This window comes from Hemicordylus capensis, chromosome 1 (assembly GCF_027244095.1).
Source record: "Hemicordylus capensis ecotype Gifberg chromosome 1, rHemCap1.1.pri, whole genome shotgun sequence".
NCBI lineage: Eukaryota > Metazoa > Chordata > Lepidosauria > Squamata > Cordylidae > Hemicordylus > Hemicordylus capensis.
The window spans coordinates 201,034,840-201,062,132 of record NC_069657.1 but is presented as its reverse complement, the minus strand read 5'-3'; the positions used below and the strand labels follow the sequence as shown (position 1 = coordinate 201,062,132).

The 27,293-nt window shown below is 45.0% G+C and overlaps 1 long non-coding RNA gene across 1 annotated transcript in view; it reads left to right on the top strand.

The window, feature by feature from the left end:
• The window catches only part of LOC128333052 (uncharacterized), a 69,863-nt gene extending 45,501 nt beyond the window's left edge, over positions 1-24,362 (top strand). The window contains exons 3-5 of the long non-coding RNA XR_008310834.1: positions 18,418-18,508; positions 20,350-20,424; positions 23,839-24,362. This is a non-coding gene — a long non-coding RNA (uncharacterized LOC128333052). The remainder of the gene's footprint in view (positions 1-18,417; positions 18,509-20,349; positions 20,425-23,838) is intronic.
• The last annotated feature ends 2,931 nt before the right edge of the window (positions 24,363-27,293 follow it).

Here is a 27,293-nt window from a genome sequence, read left to right as displayed (position 1 = left end):
TTTCTTGTCAGGTCAGAAGGCTACAATAGATCTTGAACTGGAGGCCTGGGGGATCATAGGCAAGGATTTATCCTTGCTCCACCAGTCCACTCTGGTCAGTAACCTCCAGTTTTTACAGCATAGAGCACCCTCCAGTGTGAGAGTCATTTTCCACCAAGCGAACTAACTCGCACATACAGCTGTGCTTTCCCCAGGGCTAAATGGGGAAAGTGGGAGGGACTACACTTCCCAGCATCCCATGTGCACCTTCCAAGATGGTGCCGGGGTGGCGTGGGGGTCAAGAGGGCTCTCTTTCCCTTAATAGTTTTAACTTTTAAAATTGTAATTGTTGAAATTAAAGTGAGTGACTAAGAGGTAATTTCTTTCTGGCCACAGCCTGCCTTTACACGATCCACTTCTCCACTGAGGAGGAAATCCAGTCTTACTCCCCCACTCACCGCACTGCCACACACATCTAGGATTAGGGGGAAGTTCTTCCAGGGCAAAGAGTATGGTTTCCAACCAAGCAGGTGTGGATCTGCTTATTTCTCTTATTAGAAATGCATCACTGTGTTTATCACAGCCGAGAGGGAGAAAAGAGAAAATGTGACAATGCTGTAGATATAAAACAATACGTATTTAAAAGATGATTCACCGTTCACCTCTGGGTGCCACTGTTTTACTGCTCCTTCTTCAGTGACCATCTGTTTGAAAGTTCAGTTTGCATTGGGTTCCCCCAGCAGCAACTACTGAAGAGATCTTTCGTACATCTCTGACAATATGAGATAATAATTTCTTAGTGTGTACATGGGAAACAAACATGAAGAGCTTTTGAGCAAAAGCTGATCCAATACACAATGGGCTGATAATGGGACAGAGATTCTTATGGGAAGAGAGTGGTCTTGCAGGATCAAGCATGAATTGTCACCTTTGCTAAGCAAGGTCTGCCCTGGTTTGCATTTGGATGGGTGACTACATGTGAGCACTGTAGGCTGTGAGCTATTCCCTTTGGAGAATGGGGCCATAGCTCAGTGGCAGAGCATCTGCTTTGCATGCAGAAGGCCCCAGGTTCAGTCCCTGGCATCTCCGGGTAGGGCTGGGAGAGACTCCAGCCTGAAATCTTGGAGAGCTGCAGCCAGTCAGTGTAGACAGTATTGAGCTAGATGGACCAATGGGTCTGACTCAGTATAAGGCAGCTTCCTAGGTTCTAGGTTCATCTGCCCAATCTATTGATCTATCTATCTATCATATTATATTTATATACCACCTGATATCTCTCTCACTCTCTAGGCAGAGTACATAATCCAAATTACAATACAAAAACAAAAACAAACAAAACACTTTCACAGAATAAAAACAATTAAAAACATTTCACAGAGTGAAATCATCAAAATAATTCCAAAGAACAAACAGTTTAACATGGATTTTAATTAAAAGCCTGAGAAAACAGGTATGTCTTAAGGATCTTTTTAAAAGCAATCAGAGATGGAGAAGCTTTGACAGGGAATGCATTCCAAAGTCCTGGGGCAGCTACAGAGAAGGCCAGCCCCAAGTTGCCTCCAGACAAGCCAGTGGCAACTGTAACCAGACCTCCTCAGATGATCTTAATAGGCGGCAGGGTTCATAACAAAGAAGGCGATCTCTTAAATACCCTATACCTTACATACCCTAGAAAGCTATTCAGGGCTTTATAGGTAATGACCAGCACTTTGTATTTCCCTCAGAAACATATCACCAGCCAGTCCAATTCTTTATGAGGATTTAGCGGACAAAGCCCCAATCCAACACAGAGCAAACCTCATTGAAGCCTGTTGATTCCAACAGCTTAATAAACTTAACCCTGTGTTGGACTGTGACCAAAGTGTCTTCTGGCAATTCACAGTTGAAGTGCATAGATGATACCCACCCCTGAATTGATGTGGGCGCCTATTGAGTCGATCCTTCAAATGATACCCATAATACAGTTGCTTTAATTAATGTTAAAATGCCAATCTTGATTTGTTTTATTGCTCATAAACTAGTTAATCAAAAGATCTATTGACTAATATCAACTGTCTTTAGCTAATATCCTGAGAAAAATTGATTGGCTTATGTGTGTTCACCACATCAGTTATTCTAATAACTCCCCACCCCCAGGGGAACAATTCCTTTGTTGGTAAAAAAAAATCAAGTACTATCTATTTTTCCACAGTGAAGGTGCTGTGGACTTCATAGATGAAAATGAAACTGCAGTACTAGTATGTACATTTATGTGAGAGTTAGTCCCACTGAAGTCAGCGAAGTTTATGCTAGAGCAAAGATATATAGGGTTAGGCAACACAAAGCACAGCTCAGCTCAGCTCAACTTGGGTGTGTGTGTGTGTGTGTGTGTGTGTTGGGGTGGTGTTGGGACTGGGTCTGGCCATGCTTGAGTGTTTTAGTAGAGATTCAGAAGGAAAATGAAGCCACTGCAGGTTGTACATTCATTTTAGGAGCTGATTTTTTAAAAACAGCCTATTTAAGCCTCCTGTGTGACAACAGACAGTCTGTTCACAGGAATGATATTTCCTATAGTTTTAATTTGCCATTTTATATAGGCATATGCTATAGAACGATCTTCATTTAATATACAGAGTAATGGGGTCTATATACTGCTCTTTTGTGAGATGCAACTAACAATCCAATATGCCTCTTATCTTAGACTCTTATGACCCCCACTGTACATGATACACATATGTTCTCTTCTGGCTCCCGTCCTTCCCTGCAAATGAGACATCTGGTAAAAACGTGCTTCCACTTAGCACCAGATCTCAGCTTTCTTTTATCTGGCCTGCACGGGGGAAATCCACAATGCATCAAATATCTCAAGGAACAAGAACTTTAATTTTGTCTTGAGAATGTGCACTTCAGGTTCTGGAAGGAAAGCCTGGCAAATAAATCTCCTTCAGATAAAGGCTGGTAAAGCAGTAAAATATGCAAGTAAAAAGTCTGTGGAAATTGGCAGTGAGCTAGTCATTTAAGCTCCATTCCACCCATCTTTGCGTGTGTAACTACAAAGCAGAGCTTGGGCATGGGGAGGCCTCTTCTCGGGAACCAAAAGGGCAGAGATTCCTACCATCCGTTTCCTTAACTTTCACCTTGAGGATATTAATGGTAAAAATGACAGTGAGCAGAAACAGAACCAGTAGGCTAGAGCCAAATCTCCCACCCTTTTCAAAATTAGCCATTAGCAAAGATGTCAAAATATCCAACTCACAGAAGCCCTGTTCACACATTATGTTAAATGCATGCACAGTCTATGTACAGTACAGTGCATGCATGTGCAGTTATTCACATCTTACGTCCAACGCATGTACATTAGTATATTTTCTATTTGTATCCTGCATTTGAGGGGGCTGTACTCAAATTCACTTTAAAAATGCATGCATATACATTCATTCCCAGAAAAACATCTATATGTATACAGACACCTGCACTTACAATGAATAGGGCTTTAATGTTCAAGGAACCTGTCATTATAGCAATAGCAATAGCACTTACATTTATATACCGCTCTATAGCCGGAGCTCTCTAAGCGGTTTACAATGATTTAGCATATTGCCCCCAACATTCTGGGTACTCATTTTACCGACCTCGGAAGAGGTCGGTAAAATTATGAAAACAGTAAGGAGCTATTCCCACGATCAGCCAAAATCGGGCTAGGGGAACAAGAGAGCCCGGTGGCTCCCAGGCAGTTAACCTGCCTAAATACCCCTCCCTTAAAACAGGGTTTGTGGAGCAAGCATGCCTCAAACCCGGTTTTTTTAACCGTGATAGCCGCGGTGTGGCTCCACGCCGCAGCTACTCATGAGGAGACCCCTGGAGGGGAGGCGAAAAGCTGCCTTCCGGCTCCAGGGGTCTCACTGATCAGCCCCTGCTCCCCCCAGCCCTTGCCGGCTCCGTCACGGAGCCGGCAAACGTGTGGGCGGCCTCCCTAATCTCTCAGCTCACCAAACCAGTTCTCACCGATCGTGAGACCTGGCTCTAAGTGTTGTTTAGATGGAGTAGCTCTTGCCAAATCCATTTTTACTGATTGGTGTGGAACAGCCAAAATAGAACGGGTTACATAACTGGCTCTGCCTATGATGGTGGTTACTGGGAATTGGTATGTACAGCCTTTTCCTGCACTCATAGAAAATAGACTGTATGCACAAATATGATGGTGAAGCAAATGGAAGGAGAGGAGGGAGAACGTTTAAGACACATCATATGAAATCTAAATTGTTGTTTTTCACATCTTATATTGACTTTGTTTCTGATGTGCTGCTTTAACCAGTAGTTATATCTTTCGATTTTTACAAAACACAACATGGCTCATGGATACGTTCACACAGAAATTGCACAAACCACACTTTAGAAGCCCAAAATTGAAACTTCTGCTAAATTCTGCAAGGATGGAATTTGGGTTGAATGATGCCATTCTTTTATTTGTGAATCCTGATCCACAAATTCTGGTGGATGTCTCAAAATCCATTTTTAATTAACCCCCCACCCCCTGCTTAAAAAATAATAATCTTTGATGAGGTCAGAACAACCCACTGAAAGGAAAAATTTACTTGGCCTGGAGAATATTAGCTCTCTCTATGTGAAGATCCATTCAAAATAAATATTCATTAAGGCTCTACACACAATCCGTGTGTAGAGCCAAAAGGGGGTTTGCGGAGAGAGCGGGCTTGACCCACTCTCCCCACAGATGAGCAGGGAGCCCTCCCTGGGCGGCTGGATTGGCCACCCAGATGATTACTGGCTCCATCATGGAGCTGGTTGGGGAGGCAGAGTTTGGGAATCTCCCAGCCCCCACAAGTCTCATAAGGCACTGTGCGAGAGCACAGTGCCTTTTGCGGAAGCTCCTGACGCTGGGAGGCTTATTGTAGCCTCTTGGTCGGGAAGCTACTCATGAGTCGTTGCGGCAAGGAGCTGTGCTGTGGTGACACACAACCATTTAACCTACTTTTTGGGGGCTCTCGCCCCCAAAACCCGGGTTAAGCAGTAGGCTCCAAAAGCGGGCCTGCTGCTGAGCCATTGCCGGGAAATGCGTGGTTCCCGTTGCTGCTTGTGAGAATAGCTTCATTATGTGCAAATTAGGCCAAAAAAGTGCCTCAGAATAACTTCAACTTGAGAAGCCATTCATGCTCTGGGTGAGGTATTTTCATAACATGCCCAATGAGATAAACCTCTGGGGTAAACCACTGGAGTAGTAAGAATCTCAGTGAAAGCCTGCAAAATCTCCCATGAGATGGAGACAATTTTCCCCCTGGGGGACAAAAAGGCATGAGATCTGTGATTAGATCTCCCAGTCATTGTCTTGGGGTGGTGGGCATTGATGTAGGGCAGCAGCACTAGCGGAGAGGAATCAGTTCTTTCTCCCATGCCATTTTCCTGATCTAAATCATGCCCTCAAGCGGCAGTTAGCCCTGCTATGGAAAAAAAAATGCAGGCATGATACAGGCACTTCTGTCCCTACCATCCCCCGCCCCCGCTCGCATGGAGCAAATAGTAGAATTCCTTTTGTGGGGGAGGTGTATATGTGTGTGATTTACATCAGGAAAATGGCACAGGCAAAAGTTTAAACACATTCACACACTCACTACTAAATTGAAGTCTCCTGTAACAACTATAAAGGAAACTAGCTGACCCCACACAGAGCATCTGTGCGCTCTTTGGGGCCAACGGTTACTTCTCCCCCCCACACACTTCTGCCCCAGTCTCTGCTTCCTAACCACAGCTGGCCTGTGCCGGGTCCAGCCACCTCTCCTCCCCACCACCACTTCTAGCCCCCCTTTCTTTCCCTCCTCCTGGGCCTTGTCTTCGCGGCTGGGCTGGGCCCACCTCTGGCCTCCAAGGCCGGCCCGCCGCCACAATGGCGACCAATCCTCCTGGGTGCGCCTCAGCCAATTAGGTGCCTCTGCCGCCCAGCCAATCAGCTGGGCGCTGGGACGCACATTCCAAGGCACACCCAGGAGAATTAATAATATAGATGGAAAAGGCCAGGAGATTGGATCATGGTTTTCTTGCCTCATGTATGGTTTAGTGCTGGCCAACTAGGAAAGGCAGATGCATAGTCAAAGAGAAGAAAATGTGTCGCTTCCACAGGTCTGGCTTCTTAATCTGGGAAAAATATCTGGATAGGCCTGATCCATCCAATATCATATTAAGTTTTCCCCCTCCATCCTATGATGTCTCTATTCCCACCCCCTGAAATATTCCTGAAAATGCTTCCTAGGAAACTCTTCTGTGGATAGTGGGCTGTTACCACAGCTGGAAATCATAGAACTATTAAGGTCTATCTGTTGTTTCCTTCTGGCCTTTGAATCTGCTGGTGGTGGTATCTTTTTGGTGGGGTGGGGAGAATGAAGCTTCAGAAGGTAAAGCTTTGGTCTCCCTCATATCCAGCATGGTGGTCACAAACAGCACAATGTGGGAGTTGTCCCTTAGTAGGACCTCTTCTTTGAGCTGCTGGTCATGGTCATAATGAATCCCCTTATAGGGTGGGGATTGTAACATTACTAAGCATAATTAGTTTAGATGAAATAGCCCCATTCAGAATTTGTATTGTACATGTTTACAGAAGTGCACACACATGTACATGTTTTTGTGTGAATGACTGTACAAGAGTTCACTTAAAAGTGAACCAGGGTACAGACCCCCTCAAAAGCAGGAGACGGATAGAAAGTATATTGCTGTATATGTATTCAACATACCATCTGAATAACTGCATGTGCATAGAGATCTGTGTGTGCATACATCGCACACTGTAGAACATATTATGTTCAGTGCATGTAAATCTGTATACAGTATATGCATGTACAAATATTCATAAGTTATGATCAATGCATGTACAGCAGTACACTACCTATCTGCCCCCTAAGATAGGTATGTCTGTAATTTAGATTATACATGCATTGAACATAATATGTGAATAGGACTAAAGCAATGCTGTAGGAAACAATCCTTCCACAGGACTGAAAGGATTGTTCCATCCACAGAGAATATCGAGAGAAAAGTCAAGTATTTGTTACTGCATGTTGATATACATGTATGTATATATGTGTATATACAGGTAAAATGAAAAGATGTTTGTGCAAAGTTGTAGTGGATTAAAGAAAGCCTTTGTCTCAGAGCAAACTCACGTGAGGGGAAGAAAAATGCTGAATTATTCCTGCTGAGCTTTCTAGCAAGGCTTACCTCCTAAAACTCTTCTGTAATTTTTGTTAGGTTCATAAGGCTGCCCCCACCACCCACTTATCAACAGAGTTTAACCCCCTACCCCCGGGCTTGGGGTGGAATCCCAAGGAAACCTCCTTACTTTTGCTATTGGAAAAGTACAAAAATCTTCCACGTGCAAGCCTACATGCGGTGAGAAAACTGATAGCTGTTGACTGCCTGAGGCATGTTTGCACCAGATTAAAAACCCCTTTCAGCCCCGCCTTTTCTCCTGAGTTAAAAACCCCACTCGGAGAGGCTTGTAAAAGAAATGAACAAAAAGAAAAACAGTTCAGTTCAAAAGCTACAGACTACTTCCATCTGAGGCTTTCTCAGCTTTTAGTTACAGGTAAAAATACTCAGTAGGTTACAAGAATACTTCAAAAAGCACCCCGAATGATGTTGGAGTGGCACACTTTAAAAATCGTGGTTATCCAACTGCAAAGAACAGGTATGTAGGAAAATGCAAAAGCACACTTAAAAACTTACAGTACCGGTAAACAATCATAGAACAGTATCAGGGATATACAAAACACACACACACAAAGAAACCAAAAGTCTAACACAAACTCTGACTAAACAAACGTTTCCTTAGACTAAACTCCCGAAGCCAAAGCCCTGGCTTCATTTTCTTGAACTCACCAAACTCTGATTGAGGATTCAAGCTTCCTGCCCTCCTGGGTTCCCAGGACCTGCAGAGGCATTTTTCTGCAGCCAGTCTTCACGGCCACATGTCTTCCTCTGCACCCCCAGCCAGCTGCTTCTAACAAAGAACTCCTTCTTCCTCCCAACGGCTCTCTCGGTCCCACCAGCACGCCTGGTGTGCTGATTGGCTGAGCCCTGGAGTTCACCAGCCTGTCAGTCAGGACAGGGTTCACTTCCAGTTAACTCTTTAGGGGAGGGGTGGCCGATCACTACAAAAGTAAATAAAGGGTTCACTTGGATACTGTTGGATTTATAATGTTATATTCAGCTGGAGTTAGAATATTTTTCACAAATCAGATTTTGAACAATGCGGCAAGCATAATAGAGGAGGTTGTCAAGTAGGAAAAGTTAACAGCATGTAATGGAATGGATATACTATATTAGCATTGACATCTCTTAGTGGCTCTCTCAAATACACATTATTATCTGGAGAAAATGAATCCTATATACTTGTATTGAACATGTTGCACATCTATATTTCAAGGACACAGTTTTTAGGTCTTCTTTTATTCATTGGGGTGGGGGTGGGGAGACTGTTAACGTCATATTCATTTAGTTTCATTTGCAGTGCAAGATTTATTCTTATTTTGTTGTTTAAAGGAAAACCCTTTTTTCTAACACAAACCTGCTGCAACACTTCATATTTAGATCTCAGCTGGTTTCAGTATTGGTTGCTGATGAGTGAGGTTTGTCAGAACAGCCAACATTTGCTGACAAAGACAAGATATTCATTGATGAGAACAATGAACTGTTCCCCAAATACATTGAGAAAATGAAGGAGGGGAGAGAGCACTGAGGCATAGAAGATATTTTGTACAGAGAGGCGACTCAACATTCTTGTTGATTGGCAGGAAGCCTGTTAATTAAATGGGTGTGTTTCCTTCCCAATCTTTAGTTGGCTAGATTGTAGCCAGACTGCTGCTACTCTGGACCAAGTAGGAGGCTAGGGAGTGTGTGTGTGTGTGTGTGTGTGTGTGTGCGCGCGTACATGCACATGAGACCCAGCTTCTATTACTGTTTCTGTGAACTGCATGGGATGCTTTCTTCTCCCTCTGCTCTCACTGCTCTTATTATACACGCTGGTAGAACACACCTCATTCCACCCATCAGACCTAGCCCATCCACTAGATAGTTGTCTAGGGCACTGGTTCGGGGCGGGGGGAGAAACCGCAGCTCCCTGAGCAGGTTAAGTGGGCAGGGCCTGCCTCCTAGCTGGTCTCTGGTTTGCTTTCCTCCTCTTTCCTCTTCAGCACACTCTGTCCTTGCCCCCTCCCTGCCTTCCTCTACTCTGTTACTGCTGCAGCTGCTCATGTGGGAACTTCCATCCTGGTTTCTCAAGTGCCCAGACCCAAACCTGGAAAGAAGTGGTGCATGTGGTGGTCGGTGTAACTGCAGTCGGGCCGGATTGGCCACTTAAGGAAGCTCCTTACAGTGCTCTTAAAACCTGCCCCTCAGGGAGACAAAGAGGTTGGTTAGCCCTAAGGATCCCAGGGCCTGCACTGCGGAGGGGAAGGAGGTGGCAGTAATAGTGGAAGGGGATTGGGGCATTTTCCAAGCTCCTCAACTTTCCCCCCACTCTCACAGTATCCCCAAACCAGTGCGGGTAGTCATTTGCTGGTTATCTGGAGGGGCTGGTCATTTGACCTAGCAGATGAGCAACCTGAGTGGTTCAAGTTAAAATTGGTGCTCTACACTTGTTGTCTGGGGCAGGGGGGGCACCAAAGTCAAACTTTGCCCAGGGTGCCAAAAACCCCAGGGTCCAACCTGCTGCCTATGGATGACTTTCCCCAAAACTGCCTCTTCTCTAGATTAGTGCAAGTGGGGTGTGTGTGAGGTCAATGCCCTTCCAGGTCACTGCCCTCTTCAAGCTATGCATAGTGGAAGGAGAACTCAACCTTGTTCAACTTGGCCATCCTCATGGAAGAACATGCTGATGAGAAGAGGCACAGCTCAACTTGCCCTTGAAAGTGGGGATCCAAGGACCATGAAGGCTATGCTTCAATAGCTGCTCCAGTTCCTTGGTACTTTGGTTCCACCGTCACTTAGTCCAGACCTTCCACTATGTGTGTTGTCAACATTAGATGTAAGACCACATCATTCACCACATCAGGAGTTCAGCCTGACCAGTGGAAGCATGGATCTAGTGTTTATATATATGGTAGCAAATGTGATCTAAATAATTTTGGACTGAAAGAGCTAGCAGAAAGCAAGGACCACGCCATGCTGAGCTTTGTAATGCTAGTCTTTGCCATGTGTGTCTCCAGGTTGAAGAAGAGGGATAGTGGAGTTGCCAAGAAGGAGAACCTCAGTACAGTGGGAGGGGAGGGACCAGAAATCAGTGGTAGAGCACATGCTTTGCATGGAGAAGGTCCCACTTTCAATCTCTGGCATCTCCCAGTTTCAATCCCACCCTTGGTATAATCCTTGGTCCCTTGGTCCCACCCTTGGTCCCACCCCTGGTGGCACAGTGGTAAAACTGCCGCCCTGTAACCAGAAGGTTACAAGTTCGATCCTGACCAGGGGCTCAAGGTTGACTCAGCCTTCCATCCTTCCGAGGTCGGTAAAATGAGTACCCAGAATGTTGGGGGCAATATGCTAAATCATTGTAAACCGCTTAGAGAGCTCCGGCTATAGAGCGGTATATAAATGTAAGTGCTATTGCTATTGTAAGTGCTATAAGGCAGTGTTCTGTTTAATCTATGAACAATTGTATGAAAATACTAAGCAGTGACTGGGAAGGCTCTTGGTACTGTATCATTTTGCATTTTTGTTGCTTGCAGCACATTCTGCTCAGAAACGTGCTGCCCCAGTGTTCTTCACTGTAAGGCTCAGGAGTCAGTGGCAGCTCCCATCAACCCTAAGTGTGGCTCCCTGACTAATTGTTTATTGGGCCTGTGCAAGAATTTGGCTGAAGCCGAATACTTTGCCCAGTCCCCCTGGCACCATGTGGAGATAACCATTCCCAGTGTATAGTGCTGCACTTTGCCCCATGCTGGTGGGGCTTCTTTAAGGGAAATGGAGCCCTCTTGAGCCCCTGAGCCATCTTGGCAGGCATAGATGGAGATCTGGGAAGTGTAACCCTTTGCAATGCATTCCCCACAGAGCTCCCGCACTGAGAAAAGCACAGTACTCCACACAGGTCAGCACAGTGGGAAATGGCTCACACATTGAAGATTTGTTGCCAAAGTGGCCTCTACTTGAAAAAGTTTGAAAACCCTACTCAGTTGGTAGGGTCTACACCAGGCCTGCTTAACTTAGCCTCCCTTCCGCCAGCTGTTTTTGGACTACTACTCCCATAATCCCCAGCCCACAATGGCCAATAGCCAGGGATTATGAGAGTTGTAGGTCAACATCTGCAGGAGGGCCAAAGTTGAGCAGCCCTGGTTTACACCCTCGCCACAGTCCTATTGCAATGTGTCCAAAAAATTGTTATTCCTTGTCTCCATGAAGGCACCCAACATCTCAAGAGCATGGGGAAATGATGGGAATTTCATAGTGTGTGTCCAGGATTGGGAAGACTTCTATTGACTGGGAACAGAGTTCTTTCCTGCTGCATACAGCTCACACATGTACCAGACCACCCACAGCTTTTGTGAATCTGTTTCCTTTTTTATATTACAGCTTGGCATGTCTACAAGCAGACTCAGATCAATGAAATGCAGGAATCTTTATTTCGAACAATCATTAGTGAAAAGCTATAGAAGAACTTCAGGAGCAATTTTGCTTTGGTTGCTTTATTTTGCAAATGCAAATTGTCAAGAGTTGAGAAGAAAATTGGCTGTTTCCTTGAAATTAACACTCAATTATCCAGCAATAAGATTTTTTGATAGTAAATCAGAGCCTTGATGGCCAAGGATTAAAACTCTAAATCATCCTGATGAAATGTCTAGGTTTTAATTTTTAATTGTAGATGTTACTAAAGGGAAGGAACCACTTGACTGCAGACGATTTCAACTGGAAAGCTGTCTTTTTAAATAACTCCAGTGACCCCTGAGAGCCAAGACTGTTGTCAAAACATAATAACTTTGGGGGCGGGGAAGTCAAACAATGCATATTTATAAACAGGAAAATCATTTTCAGCTGAAGGCTGCCCCCGCGGGATCACTACACGTTCACTGCAGAAGAATTCCTGCTTAAATCCAATATGACCTCAGAGCTCTGTGATGGTCCTAGCATTGTACCTTTATCTGTTAAGATGCTAATTGCTTCCCTTTGACCGTAAGACCCAGTTCGGATGACATTAAAGCAAGCTTAAGTGATTATTAAGCATAGCATTATTGGACAACTGACATCATCCAGGAGTAAGGTTAATATTTACCTGCGGTCTTCTTGTTGCCAGTGCTGTTGTTAATCCTGGCATGACCTGTAAGCCTTCCTATAAATGCCTCACCCCACACCTTCATTCTTCCAAACAGCAAAGGAAGAACAGCCACCCGAGGGTGCTGACAAATCTTCCTTCCTTTTTTAATACTGACAGATTTTGCACATGAGACATCCAAGGTTAGAGGGTGATGGTTGTATTAAAAATAATTGCTAGATGGCTGCAGTACTTTGGGGACAAGAAGCCAGTAGACGATGCACATGGAATGCACTCCTTAGCCTCCGTTTTAACCCTCTCGCTGCCTGTTACCTTTTAAATTTCTTTATTACCTTTCTAAACTCCCATCATTTCAGCCCTGAAAGTGAGTCCCTGCAGTAGCCCAGAGCTGTTAAAATAGTAATAAAAACAGCAGTCCAACATAACACCGCCTTAAAAAAACAAAAACAACCCAACCCAACGGTAGGACACAGCATTAAGCATGCAGCGACCGAGAATGGCAATCAATAGTAACTTCTCCTACCAAAATAGCGCTATCTTTCTCAGTTCACAGAACCCCTTTTGGAAACAAAAAAGACCCAGGTCCACAATGTATAACATTAAATGTATAATGCATACCAATATATAACATTTTTAAAAAATCAGTTTTAGACAAATGCAGCATTTATTATTAGAGTGGAGGAGGATGTTATACTCTCTCCTATTCAAAAAGCAGTTGTCTGTCCCACAGACAAGAGCTCCCAAAGTCTGGAAAGCAGCATGGCACAGCACCACGGACAGCTCATCCCTCAGCTTATCCATGTTGCTCCAACAGCAGTCTGAGGCAGACTAAGCTCTTAAATAGCTCTGAGTTCAGGCTATCCTTCCTGGGCTCTTCCTCCCTACCTGGAGAGTGGAAGCCTTGGGCAGCCTTCTGGCTTGGAGTCGGGCACTCCTCTTCCTCCTCCTCTCTATCTGACCCTAACTAGCCTGTGGCCGGTATGTGGATACTGGTGAGTGCAATGGTGTGGAAGAGGCTGACTCTTCAGGAGGCTCAGGTTCCAAGAGTACCATTTCAAGGGGCTGTTTTGAGAGGCTCCAGTTCTAGGGTCCTTTCAGGCTCCAGCCGAGTGTCAAGGCCCAGGTCCTGCCTTCTCAGGGTCAAAGCCAAAGTCACTGCTCAGGTCATGACACCTACCTTTGATGCCGGATGACCTTCATTATCTGTTCGTCGTAATCATCTATACGACTCCCCAGTAGAAAGCAACACCAAAGAGCTTGCCATAGTCCTTTAGGAGCCAGACATCGATCCTCTTACAAGTACATTTGTGAAATGGCCTTCTCTTCAGGCTCTCATCTAGCTGGCTAGCACAATGGACTGGTGGCTGGTGACATGTCGCACCTGCCGGGGCAATGCCATGCGGAAACAGTCTGGCAGTTTACATGCCGCGTGTGAGAGAGACAGACTGGATTTGGGCAGCTCAGGAGCAGGAACCTTGGTGGAGAATATATTTGTGAGATACCATGAGAAAAATGTGAGCAACTCATGTGAGACATGTGAGAAACTGATAACACTGACAAGCTAGTGCTATCTTTGGGGGCATTTGCCTGCTTAGCCTGTACATTGGTAAAGGAATTCTATCATTATGTTTTTATCCTGGCCTTCCTCTAACACAAGGGTTTCCAACCTTGGGTCTCCGGATATTGTGGGATGACAACTCCTATTATCTCTAACCACCAAAGGATGATGGGAGTTGGAATCCAACAACATCTGGGGACCCAAACATGGGAACCCCTGCACTGAGGAATGCAGGATGCGGCCCCCCACTTTATCTTCACAACAGCCCTGAGCAGTAGGTGCGGCTGAAAGACAGGCTTTCCTTTCCACAGGTTCAGTGTGCAGAGCCGAAAGGGGTTCTGTGCTCTCCCTGCAGATGATCACTCACCCCTCCTCTGGTGGATTGCCCGCCCAGACGAGCTGCAGCTTGGCTCCAGTGCTCCCGCACCCAGCCACGGCTTGCCCGTCAGCTCCAGGGGTTGGGCAAAGGGAAGTGCTGCTGCATGGTGCCCTGCCCCCCCGAGCCTCATTAATGCACTGTGCGAGTGCACGGTGCATTCCTGGGGTCCCCCCCTCCCCAAGTGTGCCCACCATGGCTGCAAGCAGCCACGGCAGATGCACAATCATTTAACCCAGTGTTTGGGTGCGCTCACACCCCAAACCTGGGTTAAGCGGCAGGCCTCATAAGCGGGCTTGCCACCGAGCCATATGGCTCCTGTTGCTGCACATGAGTGGCAGAAACCGGGCTAGGCTGCCTTAGCCCAATTCAAATATTTTATTACGATCAAAGACCAGCACACTCCCTTAGCCCGGTTTCTGCTGTTCGTGAGAATAGTGTCAGTGACTAGCCCAAAGTCACCCAGTAAGCTTCGTGGCCAAACAGGGGGTTGATCCTGCTCTAAATTCAACACTCTAATCACTAGATCCGCTGGACTTGCCATTACATTACAAGAAAGTGGATTTGACACCCAGGATTCTTCTTGCCTAAGGGAACTAGCTGCCCTTGTAATAATAACTGGTCCAGGAAAGCCCTTCCACTTCAGCAAATGTGGAACACAAAAAGATCCATTTCACTCAATGAAACAGAGGCCACTTGAGAAAGTCAAGTCTTAAGTAAAGTAAAGGTAAAGTGTGCCATTGAGTCGGTGTCAACTCCTGGCATCCACAGAGCCCTGTGGTTGTCTTTGGTAGAATACAAAAAGGGTTTACCATTACCTCCTCCCGTGCAGTATGAGATGATGCCTTTCAGCATCTTCCTATATTGCTGCTGCCTGATATAGGTACCAGCAGGGATTCGAACCAGCAACCTCTTGTCTTGCTATTCAAGTCATTTCCCCGCTGCACCATTAGGTGGCTCAAGTCCCTCCTTAATAAATAAGTTACATTTCACAGTTGCTCCATTTGTGCAACCGGGCTACATTGTTCAGTGTTTGTGGGTTATTTTGATAAGGTTTGTTGATATATGCTGTTTGAAATCTTGTGCCAGCCATCAAGTGCAGGAGGAGAGGTGTAATTTGATTGTGCTACACAATAAAAAGATTGGCCTGTGTAACGTGGCCCTTGGCTTGGTTTGCCAGACCCATGTAAATATTTTTTTCTGAAAGGGAAGAAAACACACATATGAGGAACACACAGTGAGGGGAAACTCTCTGTCTTGGTTCCCAAAGCTAGGCACACTCGGGGATGACCAACAGACTTTATGTTAACTCTGTCATCAGTGCTGATGTGCTTAGCTTGTTGTTTCAAAACTAGCAGTGATGGGAGGGGGTACAGATCAGGCCCATGGGGGCAGAGTCTTTTTTAACCGCTTGCTCCCACCATGATCCTGATCTGAACCCATCCCCTCAGCACAGTTCCTATTCTTGAAGGATTTCAACCTCTCAGTGCAAAAGATGGGCTTAATGTAAAGTGTAGCTTTGCCCCAAGAAATAGAAACCAGAATGGCACCATGCAAAGGGAAGCAGGCTTGATTCTTAATGAGGCGCTTCACACGATCGGTGTGAAGTGCTGGAGGGGGTTCTGCAGGGAGAGCAGGCTTAGCTCACTCTCTCCACAGACAGCCACTCGTAGCTGGGTGGCGAGATTGGCCGCCCCCCACGACTGCTGGCTCTGTCATGGAGCCGACACGGGCGGTGGGGATCGGGGGCCGTGTCGCCTCCGCAAGTTCCAGGATGCCCCGCACGAGTGTGCTGGGCATCCTGGAGAGACTTCCGAACCTGGGGGTCTCCTCGTGAGTTGCCATGGCACGCGCCGCGGAGCCACGCTGTGGCAGCACACAACCAGCTTGCTCTGCTAACCTAGGCTAAGGGGATGGCTACTTTGGTGGGCTAGCCTCCAGAAAACCACCGGGCTCACCTGCTGGTTCTCATGATGGGGAAAAACCGGGCTGGGCTTCTTTCGCCTGGTTTCCCTCCATTGTGAGAATAGCCTCAATGACTCTGATCAAAATTGGGCAAGCAACCTGATCCACCCTAGTGGCCTCCAAGGGAGAACCCATGCCCTCAAGCTGTTTCTAGCCAGCTCCCATCATCCCCAGACATAACAGTCAAAGGTCATTGTGGCTAGGGATGATGGGAGTTGTAGTCCAACAACATCTGAGGACCCAAGTTTGAGAACCCCTGATTTAGCCTACTTATAGCTCACTCTGTTTCTACACACACACACACACACACACACACACACACACACACACACACACACACACACCCCTGCCTCTCTGCCCCCTCCCTTTAGCTAGGGGAGTCATTTTATCCAAGCTCTGCTGGCTATCTCATTAAAACACAGAGCGCTTCTAAACTATCCATCTCGGCTAACCATTATCTCCCATCAGCTGACCCTTCTAGGCTATTAACCAGCAATCTGCCTAACAAAGCTATGGGCCATACTGTAACCGTAGTATGGATTTATTGGATGCTATGTCATCCTTTGAAAACTTCAGAACTAAACTGCAGTTCTGAAACGTCTTATTCTGAAATACTCACCTTATGGTCCCAATCTGCCATTTGCGGACTGCATTCTTGAAGGCAGCAAGGAATGGCACCATTGCTCCTGGGAGAGCTTTATAAAGTCAGCTTCAGATGGCAAGAAGAAAGTCTAAAAGGCAATCAGGAGTGGAAATACATATATTCATGTATTACATGGGGATGGGGAGAACACACACATTTAGAAGGAAGTGGGGGAAGAGAGAAGTTTTTCCAGGATGCTGGAGCAGATGTTGGTTTGGTCTAGCATCAGAATCCTCGGGGGGGGGGGGGAAGGGGAGCAGCCTCCTCTGGAGTTGAGGCTGCACCTGCCTGCTGCTGTGTTTGTCATGATGGATAGATAAAGGAAAAACTGACTCAGCAATGATACTTAGGCTTTTTCTCCCTCCCCGCCCGCCATTTCCTTTCCTTTAGTTAGAATTAGTGGATAGATTAGATACTCAGATTAAAAGCCCCTGTCTAGATATAAACAATAACCCTGATTAAATGGGATCATTTTGCCAGGGGAGATTTGGCTGGGTGGGTTGCCCATTTTTCATTCAAATGCTCTAGCTTCGAGAAGTAGCTTCTAGCTCCGAATAGATTGAATCACCATTAACCCACTGCAGCAGGATAGGGAAAGAGCACAAAGATGCAGACTGGTGTTTGTCTGATAATGCAGACAATTAAATGGCACCGTTTATTTAGGTTTCCCATTGACGGCTAAATAATCCCACACGACAAGCTGCCAGCTCAAACAGCAACTGCAGGCAGTAGACACTCATTCTCTTTGCGCTGCATTATTGGGGATCTTTTTGCTCTGGTTTCAGTTTTGTGCCGTGTGTATTCAGTATTCATGCGGCAAACCCACTCCCACAGAGGGCAATTGGGTGATGACTATGTTGGTAATAGTTCGTGGTACAGGCTGTGAAAATCACTTTGGTGCAGACATAAAGCAAGCCTTAAGCTGCTGCCACCTGTGGATGTGCTCATTCACTTCAGTGGAAGAAGCTGCTCCACATGTTTCTCATTGATATGAACATGGCAGGCCTTGCGGATAGTAGAGTGTGTGCATTAGAATCCCTGAGCCTGCCACAAGTTGTTGGATCAGGGCCCTGATGATCAATAACAACTGGCCATCCACCAAATACTATGACATGGACTTAAAAGCCGCTCTGGGCTCCTTGGAGGAAGAGTGGGATATAAATGTAAAAATGAAATAAAAAAGGAAGGAAGGAAGCAGCAGAATGGTAGTTTATATTTGAGGATATTTGTATTGGCTCCTGAGCTTCAGACTTATGGCACATACTGAGCTCAAAAAAAGTTAAGTCCATGGACATCCCTCTTGAAATCCAATGGCACTAAAGTGCAGTTACATTCATAAGTCCAATCGATTACAGTGGGATTCAAGCCTATTGAACTTGCTCTGTGGTATTTCAAGGTTTAGGATTAAATATGTGCTTAAGGGCATTCAGTACCTCTACATCCACAGAGGAAAAGACATTAGGAATTCTAAGGGAAAGCACCCTAAATCACAAACAAATGGAGCATATAGATTATTTATCACAAGGTGAAAATATTGGGGTGCAGATCCCCCCAAAGCATTTAAGTCACCCCCCCAATTTTACTGAGCACTCCTTGCCAAACCTAAAAGTACACATCTCCCCCTAATGTGTCTTTTCTCTTCCCCCACAAAGGTTTAACTGAGCAGTTGCTCCTCAAGCTCTCCCTCTGTTTGCACTCCTGGAAAAGATAAGACATCCATGGGCCCCTGGATCAACCCAACTGGTAGGTTTGCTCCATGTTTGTAAAATCAGCCAATTATAACCATGTATGTAAAATCAACCAAATCAACCAGGTGGTTGACAGAGGCCACCTGCATTTGCTTCTGACATTTCACATTTCAGTCTAACACACATTTGTTTAGTCCTATTTATTGGAACAGAGCCCACTGCATGTCCATCAGACTGCAGATATTCACCCATACAGAGATCTATGCATGAGATGCTACTGGTGGGAGAGTACCACATGCACACTTGGTGTTCCAGTCCCTTCAAGAATTTGCGCTATGGCAGGGATGGCCAACTAGAGGCTCTCTAGCTGTTCAACAACTTCCAGTAGCCGGACAGCAATACATTGCAGATGGGGTTGATGGGAGTTGTCCAAACCACAGTTGGAGAGCCTCAGATTGGTGGCTCCTGCTCTATGGGTCATCTTGTAAAGTGATTTCATATTATAACTCCACGTAGAATCCATGGTAGAACAATTTAGAGCAGGTTTTGTGATTTGCAGAAGTATCCAAACATTTACATGAGAGGAGTGCTAATAGGAATTTCCAGTTCTGATGCTGGAGTCAGGAATTGGACCCTGTTCTTTTCCACTTTAGAAAAACCACCCCAGCATAAGAGTGGCGTTAAAACCTGTAACAACAGTGGGTGGGGGGAATGCAAATATAATTTAAGAGTGCCAATTTGCTATGCAATAAAGAACAGAGTATGAAGCACTTTAGGAACCAGATAAGGAATCTAATGCTTGATGATCTCATATAATTTAACTCCCTATTAGCATGAATTAGTCTTCATTTCAGTACTTTATAACTATTAAAGTTTTTAAAGAAACAGAAATAAAATGGGTGCATTGTTTTTTCTTCTTCCCTCCAACATTGTTAGTCTATGACTGTAAAACTTCCCAGGTTTGTAATGGCCAGAAAAAAGGGATCATAGATTTTTAAGGCAAAGGACCCTAATGGTTATGTTCTGTGACCTGCCATATAGCAAGGTTCGTTCGCTTCATCTGGGCCACAAATTTGTGGTTATGGTAAAATATATCTTCCGAGAAAGATGGGGCTTGGGAGATGAAAATGTGCTTATCTGCATTGCCTTTCAGATGCCAGTTCTGAACAATGGGCCAGTCCCACCCAATAGGTGAAGGAGATGCATGCCTTGGTTTTGTTCTAAGATCAGCACAAGGGGTTTATTTAAAGGGGGCTTGTACCCAGGTTCTTTTTTACAATGAACACATGCACAGTCATTCACGCAGAAACATGTACATGTGTACAGAAATCTACACTAAACATAGGTACAACATAGTATGGCTAGTCACACAACTGGGTGGGTGGATGGGAAGGCTTTGCCAACTTACCTTCCCCCCAGATGACCAGCAGACTGCTTCTGGGGGCGCATCTTGTGCTTCCAGATGAGCAGCATGGATCTCCGGAGGCTGAGACAACATGTCCCGAATTCTGGATATCCCACAATGCAGCACACAATGAATGTGGTGCATTGTGGGGAGGGATACCTCATGAGATGGTTGCTCTAGGCGCCTGTCTCTGTGTGCACACAGGCTGCAAGCCCAAGCATACACTTGATCCCAGTGCTGGGGTTAAGGGCGTGCTCGTGCCCTTAACCTTAGCTCAAGGCTGGGCTTAAAAGTAGGGTGAGGCGGGCAGACCTAGACTGATCGTGAGAACAGCCTTATCATCTGAATAGGGCTAAGGACTACTGATATTCCAGGGCTTTGGAAAAACCAATCTACTATTTCACAAATACTTTGCATCAGGCATAGGACAGAAAAGACTGGTGGATTTTGTATCGTGTTGGCTTCTTGTCCTTCCCCTTTCCTTTCTCCAGGGCCAGCCAGCTTTATCGTTAGGCAAAGAGAGAGGCGGACCAGCTCAGGTGGGGGATTTTTGACTGCCATTAAAGGTCAGAAAATTACCTGTGATTTTAAATTTTGCTTTTATTTTTACCACCATGGTTTGCGCTGTTTAGATGTTCTTCCTCAAAAACCAAGTTGTTTTGAGGTTTCCTCTGTCCCAGGGGACCAAACTACACATTATGTTGGTGCTCCATGTTTAGTGTTTCTGATGTAATTTTTTAAAAAGTTGGTGGGGACGGGGGGAGTCTGATGTGGATTAGGGCCATGCTGCAGGGAGAGGAGAGGTCCAGACCTTCTTCCTCATGCCATAGACGTTAACCAAATCACCCCCTGGAGCTACTATTAGCCACAAAGGGGGACCTTTACAGCCTGAAAGCTGCCTGTTAACATCCATTTTTCATCATGACCAGGACAAATCTTTAGGGCATATCTGCACTACAAACATATATTGGTTTTATACCGGTGTGACTGCCATGCCTCTCTCCCAAAGCACCCTGGGAAGGGAACTGTAGTTTGGTGAAAATGCTGAGAATTCTGTTAGAGATTCCTAGCACATTCGCCCCGCACAGAACTAGAATTCCCAGGAAGGGCCAAATGACACAGGGAAGGCCAGATTTGGCCTTAGGGCCTCCAGCTGCTAACCCTTTAACTGAAGTTATATTTTTACATGAGAGTTGACTAGTAGCATGCATTATTAACACAGCTTCTCATTGCAACACAGTGGCATTTCCACCATGTGGAGAGCTAATTGAAATCAACTATCACAATACATATGTACACTAAAGAAGAGACATGCCAACATTTCATTTTGGGACTCAAAAGGCAGGATAGATTTTTTTTTAAAAAGTCAAATAAATAAATAAATAAATATACATACATATTTTCCCTCATCTAGACACCCTTTGTCTACTGCTGTGCCAGGCTGTGATGTGATTTGCTGCCTGAGAGTCCACGCCAAGAGTACATCAATGCTGGCCTCTAAAAACCAACTAGTAATTAATAGCCCATGGAGTTAAGTGACTGGTTAGAGTCACTAAATCCTACGCATACTTAACCACCCATACACCACCTACTTACAGTTTTCCCAGTTGGATTTAAACAGTCCCAATTTCCCCCCAGAAGCTCTGGATTTAGTTAATTTGTGGCAGATAACGTCCTGCCTCAGTGTTTGATGTGGGTCTATTTCTTTATTTGCAAACAGTGGCAACAGCAAGAGTTAAGAATGAGATTTAGAAATAGCAAAAGCTGAATTGGTGGTGCATTCTAATTTATTAGCCTCCCTCCAGTTCCACACACAACCACATTAGGATGGATTTTCCATCTGATTTTGACTTACATGGGAGCCATAAACTGCATTTTAAAGGGCAGTTTTTCTTGCCCTCTTTCACAGAATCAGTGGCATCAAGTAATATATGTTATATGGGTCTTTAATCTCTCCTGTGCAGTGCAACCCTATGCATGTTTACTCAGAAGTAAGTCCTACTGAGCTCAACGAGATTTTTCCCAAGTAAGTATTTATGGGATTACAGTATTAGTCTCATTTTGTTGTTGGTTCGGTTACCCCTGCTAACTGAACAAAAGAAGCACCTTTTAAACGTGGTGATTGTCTTTATTTAGCAAGGGGAGAGCGACTGGCCTTATCCATCCCCTAGCACAGCATCCGTCTAGTGGCTGTTGCTGATGACTAGCTTATGTTTCTTGTTTAGATTGTGAGCCCTTTGGGGACAGGGAGCCATTTTATTTATTTATATCAATGTAAACCGCTTTGGGAACTTTTGTGGAAAAGCGGAATATAAATATTTGCAATAATAATAAATATAAAGTTCCCAAAGGGATATAAATAAATAAAATGGCTCCCTGTCCCCAAAGGGCTCACAATCTAAACAAGAAACATAAGCTAGTCACCAGCAACAGCCACTGGATGGATGCTGTGCTGGGGATGGATAAGGCCAGTCGCTCTCCCCTTGCTAAATAAAGACAATCACCACGTTTAAAAGGTGCTTCTTTTGTTCAATTAGCAGGGGTAACCGAACCAACAACAAAATGAGACTAATAGTGTAATCCCATAAATTCATGGGATTTCATATTGTTGTATTTGTAGTTGGTGTTTTGCGTAACGCATGTTAAGCAACAGAATATGACTGTATGAGATGTAACACTTGTCCAATGGAATGTATAGGGAAGGGATTATCAAGGTGCTTGGACCCACATTTGTCCCAAGCAACAACAACAAGGAATTGTTGCTCTGAGCCATCATCTTGTAAGGTTTGAAAGACTGCAATTTTTAAAGCATTTTAAAATCAACTAGTAAGTTGAGCACATCTTTTGTTCTTCCTGTCAATGGGAGATAAACCTTTTAACTCTTTTTTTTTAATTAGTTCCTTCCCCCCCATATCATTTGTCTGGAGATCCTTAAGAAATAGTCCCTGGGTGCATTTCTAGCACATTTATAAGAACAGGTTCCAAGTGAGTCCTAGAGGCTAATCCTGTGAACCAGCCTTTAACACACAGTGAAAGGTGGTGGGATGTTAATAGGCTAGCACAGAGTGTAGCGCATTTTGCAGAAAGAGGGATGACTGGTGACTGATGAACTGGATCTCTCAGTGATGTTGCTGAGGACTATGGAGACCTAGTAAGAGTGCAGAAGCATAGGAACTTTGTAGTGGCTATTTTTGGGAAGATGAGAAGGCCAGTCAATTGCCCTCAGAATGGCAATTGCTAGATGACGAGGTTGTTCACATGACCAAAGTGGAGTGGGGAGGGCTGGAGGGAAGGCAGAATCCTACCTGCGATCAGAGCCTCCTCTGGGCTCTGTTGCTTGCATGCCACATGACTGGTATGGCAGCAGATGCCTGAAATGGGATCAGAAGGAGGTAGTCTTCTTGTATCTCACTATGCACCAAGCAGGCAGCAGAGAGGCATCCCTCAGCAATGCAGCAGTGAGCCTCACCCTGGCCCCACTTTCCTCTTGACTCTCTTGAAAACATGGCTGCCAGCTCCCATCACCCACATGATTAGAAGCGTCTCCCATCACCTACATAATCAAAAGCTAAGGTAGGACAGTGAGTGTTTCTGTCTTACCTCAGTTAATTGTGGGTCCAAAAGCTAGGCTACTCTCTTAGGCAGGATCTGGGTAGGAGAGGTTCATGTGGCTCCAGATCAGCCTCTGTACCAGGCTTAACCCTCATCTACCCACTAAAGGCTGGTCGTGAGAACAACCTCAATGTATTTCTAAATGACAGTTAAGCATTAACATGGGGTTGAAGGGAAAGCCTTCCCTATTCCCACAGCCCTGGTCAAATTGTTTTTGCCTTGGAGGATACTCTCTCCTGTACCTGGGCATCTTTCCTTGCCCGTTTGATGAAAAAGGAAAACAAATGGCTTATGCTATCAAAGTTTGCCTGGCTTGTGTTTTGGGGGATAGCAGCCTTTACAGAATGTCTTTTGTGGTTTGTTTGCAGAAAGAGAGATAAGAGTTGGGGAGCTGCAATGTGATGAAACAAGACTATAAATCATTGGTTCTGGGGACAGGCCAAGCTTATCAGTGCTAGTGGTGATGTAAAGGAAGGACCCAGATGCCTCTTCATTGCTGGACAGAGAACAAACAGGGACTTTTTCAGAATAAAGGGTAACTTTGTTCAAAAAGTTGGAAGCACTAAAAAGCACAGATTTTGAACCAGAAAACGAGAGTATTATTAATTCAATTTCTATAACACTTTCTCATCACAGTGCTCCAAACAGCGTACATCCAATAAAACAGATAAATTATAATAAATTTAATGTGTTAAATTTAAAGCATAAAGCACACAATAGTAACAGACTAAAAGAGAACCGCAGTATTGGTTGATCAGCAGTGATAAAATCCCACCTCCTGACCTCCTACTGATCACTGAAGTATGTTCTGACTGACACAGGCATAATTATAGTAGATGTTACAATTCAACTGTACTCATTTTCACTGGTCAAGGACTGAAATAAAGATTTGACCTGACGATTCAACTGCTATTTGTTTCTACTTAGTAATTACCATTTCCCCCAACCCCAAAATGGATAGAATTAATGAAAGTGAAAGTATAGGAAAACTATTTTATAAATGATGCGTTAAATCATGATTTTCTTTGTTTTCAACATAGGCAGAGGAGGTGCTCCATGCCTACATCTGCATAGGATCAAAGAGCTAGACTATGATGTACTGGCTTATTGGGCTGTGCAAATGATATCATGTATTAGAGTGCATTACAGTCATCCCTCACTAATCGCAAGGGTTCCGTTCCAGCAAAACCTCACTGTTTGGTGAATTCGCAGTTGGCGAGCAATTGAAATCAATGGAAAGAATACTTTTTTTGGGGGGGGGCCCAAAAATCACCCAGAATCCCTTAAGATCACCAAGAGGAGTGAGCAATTCGAACCTCTTGAAAATTTTGAAACCCCCAACATCACTCAAAGGCACTTTTGAACCCTCCCCCAAACCACTCAAAGTCACTTTAAATCACGAGAAGTTGGCAGCGTCAGCAAGTGGAATGAGCGGATTGAACCTCTGGAACCCCCCCCCCAAAATAATTGTGGGAAATTGCCCAACTCACTAAAAAATCGCACCAAACTGTGGGTACTCGGGTCGTGGTTGGCGAGACCAGTCACAATTTCCCAGATGCGGACACTCAAAACTGCAATTGGGAAAACCGCAGTTGGCAAGGGATGACTGTACTGTAATGCACTCTATGTGCTGCTGCCTTTGTACATAGTCCGGAAACTGCAATTGGTGCAGAGTGATGCTGCCAGATTGTTCTCCGGGTTGTCCTGAAGAGACCATATTACTCCAGTTTTAAAAGAACTACACTGGCTACCAACAGGTTTCCGGGCAAAACACAAAGTGCTGGTTATTACCTATAAAGCCTTTAACAGCTTGGGCCTAGGGTATTTAAGAGAAAGTCTTCATTATGAAGCCCGCCACCTATTAAGATCTTCAGAGGAGGTTCATCTGAGGTGTCAGCGGCTTGTCTGGTGATGACTCAGAGTCAAATCTTCTTTAGTGTCTTTTAGATATTTTAATTTGAACTTTTATATGTTTAAAGTTGTTTAAAAATATTTTGTGTTAATGTTGTAAACCACCTAGAGACTGCGGAAGTGGGTGGGACACAAATATGCTAAATAAATGAATGAATGAACAGATGAATGAATGAATGAATCAATAAATGTATGTATCGGTTTAGTCTACATATGGGAAATATATATGGGCCTCTTACAAGCAGGTAATGGCTGGTGTATTGTGGTGCATGTCTGCCCAGCTGGGAGCTGATAGGGAAGGGAAGGAGGAGAGAAATTACTATGGAATTTCTCCTCTACATTGGAGGATGAATTGTACTTAGTGTTTCACACCTTTGTAACCAGAAGTCACTAACTGGAGCAAAAGAGAGGGAAAATCATAGGATGAAAAAAGATGCCCGTACCATACATATTGCAGGAGAGCATATGCGTTAGATGAAACTGTGGATTCTCTGGACACAATGGCCGCATTCACAGGTAATGCAGAATCATGGGTCCAATGGACCTGCAATTCCGCCACTGCCCCAGCTCTCCCGTGCGATCTCTCTGCAGTCAGCGAGACCTTCTTGATTGAAAATCAGCCTGCACAGCCAATCATGGTCAGAGCTGAAAGAGGAGCTTCTTGAAGGGAATGCAGCCTGCGGTTCCACATTAGGATGTACTGAAGGCTGCGTCCAACCTCAGGTTGCAGCGATGAAACTCACTACAACCTGAGGGTTCAGAATGAAGTCACAAATCTGAACAGAGGCGCATGAACCCCCGGACCTTGGGGACCTGGTCTGGTCCTCCAAGGTCCAGGGGGAGCCTCCAAATGGCCGGGGGGCTCGGCAGCCACCCCGCGCCAGCCTCGCCAAACCTCCGTTTTTTTTGTTTTAGTTTTATGTTTTTTCTTCCTTACTGCAGCCAAGGGGTGCCTGGGGAGCGGGGAGCGGAACAGTTCTCTAAACTGTGCAGGCGCAACTCGCACTTTGTTAAAGACACTGGCCCGAACAGATGCAGCCAGTGTCCCTCTGGTCTCTCTGCTGCTGGAGGAGAAGGGAGAAAGACTGCTCTGCTCCGCCCCGCCCCCCCGCAGGCCCCCCTCAGCCATGGTAAGGAAGAAAAAGTTTTTTTTAAACCCTGGAGGATTGGCGGGGCAGGCCCCCCAAAGGAGGTTTTGAGGGCCCTCGCACATGGGGAGAGCCCCTCACGGCTGGGGGATACAGGTGGCCCAGGCTCCCAAATCATCTTGCTGTGCCCCTGAATCTGAAACCTCAGGTTTGTCACCATGCCAAATCCCAGTTGCACGCATTCGCACGTAATGGTTCTGGAACCTCTGGCCCATTCAATTGTGGTTCCACTTTATGTGTTAATGCGACCATTGGAAAAACCACTGCTATAGCTGAGGTCAGTTGCCCTGAAAATGGCAACTGGCCAAATACTGTAGTTAATCCTGCATGTAAGCAGACTTGCATACATGGACATGAAGCTGAACAGAGAACATTGATAACTTTGGTTCATAGTAAGATGTTATCTTTCTGTTGTTTCTGCTTACATGTCTTCCATGCTATTGTAGAACTATAGGTTCAATTAGGGAACATGGCTACATTTCCTTTAATAATTATTAACTAATACAATCCAATTTGATATGTTTTGAATTAGATGAGTATTGTAGAAGAATTTAGAACTGAGGATACTCTTCACATTTAAAAAATAATTCATATATTTCTGTTATGAATTTGTTCATTAACTTAAACACTTTGGCTGGTGCCTTCATGGAAAAGTGGTACAATTTTTAAATAAATACATATCTTGATTGACTCTAAAGTTAATGGTGAATTTGCAAAAAGGGGCGTAGCTAGGGGAGAAGAGGCCCGTGTTCATCCCTCTCTCT